The 1,848-nt window shown below is 48.8% G+C and overlaps 1 non-coding gene across 1 annotated transcript; it reads right to left on the bottom strand.

The window, feature by feature from the left end:
* Positions 1-925: 925 nt before the first annotated feature.
* TRNAL-UAG (transfer RNA leucine (anticodon UAG)) lies at positions 926-1,007 on the bottom strand. The gene has a single exon. It is a non-coding gene; the product is annotated as a tRNA-Leu (tRNA).
* Positions 1,008-1,848: the final 841 nt, after the last annotated feature.

Genomic DNA, 1,848 nt, shown 5'->3' with positions numbered 1-1,848 from the left:
TCCACTGCTGCTCTCTGTCCAGCTGCGCCAGATTGCCTTCACAGCATCTCAGACTCACCAGGCTCTCATTTGCCTCTAGGATTTTCCCCATGCTGTTCCCTCTTCCTGGAACTCCCCTCTCCCACCTTCACATACCTGATCTCTCAATTTTAAGTCCCAGCTAAATGTCACTTCCTCAATGGGCCCTGGGCCAGGTTAGCATGCTGTGCTGCATAACACTCCTCACAGGTGTAATTAATGAAGTTACAATAGCTATAAATGGCTGAGTGCCACAACATGTCTGCCTTGTTTGCTCTGTAGCCTCAGGATGAACTTGATTTCTGGCACATAGTAGGCCCATCACAAATAGTCATTGAATGAATATAAATGAAAATCCCCTAAACCAAGCCTGCAGACCAAGTAGGAGGTGGATCAATGAAGCCGGGACCTCAAGATTAATACCCCCACATATGCAGGCTTCCTGATACCTCAGCCTCTCCACAGGGTCACCTGACACCATTTCTACCCACAGAGGTTTATGGAATCAGTGGGAACTCTCCGCAAGATGCAGAGCGGGCCAGAAAGGGACCTTCCCTAACTCAGGTCAGAATTAAAATCATCCCCACCTAACCTTGATCCTTGGGAGGTAAAGAGGCCCACTTCCTGTGGCCTCAGGTCTACATTAAAGACGCAGGCAGGCTGTTGGGAACTTTTCAAGCTATCTCAGATGCTTTCTCCTGGAAACAGGCATTTTTGTTTTTTAAGTAGGGGCATTGATGGGTTTGTGTACTAGGCTAGGGAGTGAGAGAATCTGCGCTTCAGTTTCTTCCTCCCCCGCTCCCCATTCCATTAAAAAAAAAACAGCGTCAGAAAGGAGAAAAGGGGAAGACAGATATAGAAAGGTTGAAAGGATCTGTAGAGGGAAAAATTTGAATCAACAAGGGTGTGGCAGCGGTGGGATTCGAACCCACGCCATCGAAATGACTGGAGCCTAAATCCAGCGCCTTAGACCACTCGGCCACGCTACCTCCCACTCCCAGCTCGTTCTACTTAGACTATATTAGTGGAATGACGCAGCGCTTCACGCTCCGCAAGCCCCGCCCTCGTAGATTTGCGCATGCCCTATATCAGCCTGAAGTTTCCTCAACCCGTTACCCCGTGCTAACTCATGGCTTCCTTCCTTCCTGGGAGTCACAGTGTTCTTGTGATCGGCAGCAATAAGTACAGTAGGGACGCAGCATTAAAAAGGAAAAAAGAGTTCCAGAATGGTAAACATTAATATCCACTTCTCACGTATGTTTGCATTGGATTTTCCGTGAGCGTGGTATACTGCCTACGGCCACCTGGGGGCAGTGCCGCGCTGCCGCTTCTTCCCAGCCCGGCTGGGGGGCCCGCGGGAAATCCGGGTTTATGCGGAACCGGGCTGGATCCCCATCCTGCGGATTCTCCAGCCCTACCTCAGGTCACCTCTGCAGCTCTGGGTGGCCCCATGGCCTGGCCCCTGCCCCGGCTATGTAAGAGTCACGGGTCCGGGGAGGAGAAGCATTGAACGTTGTTACAGATCATTTGCACGTGTGGGCTCTCTCACTCATAACTATTATATGCGTCTTACAGAGGAAGAAACTGACGCTCCGAGGGGCTAAGTTGTCTCAGTTGTCCCAGGCGGAGCCAGCATTCCCCAGCCTCCCAAGACCCAGTGTTCTTCTATGTAGACTATTTCAGTGTGTTTTTTTAATGCAATAAATACAGAGCAAATACATAGTACATAAATCAATATATGGCAAACCTCCTTTTCCTACCACCCAGAATTAATGGTTAACATTTTGCATATTAGCTTAAAATATTTTTTAATAAAAAATAAAATGAACA

Source organism: Ceratotherium simum, chromosome 26 (genome assembly GCF_057802395.1).
Source record: "Ceratotherium simum simum isolate JZ-2026a chromosome 26, ASM5780239v1, whole genome shotgun sequence".
NCBI lineage: Eukaryota > Metazoa > Chordata > Mammalia > Perissodactyla > Rhinocerotidae > Ceratotherium > Ceratotherium simum.
The sequence above is the reverse complement of the archived record's forward strand: the minus strand, read 5'-3'. Positions and strand labels throughout refer to the sequence as shown.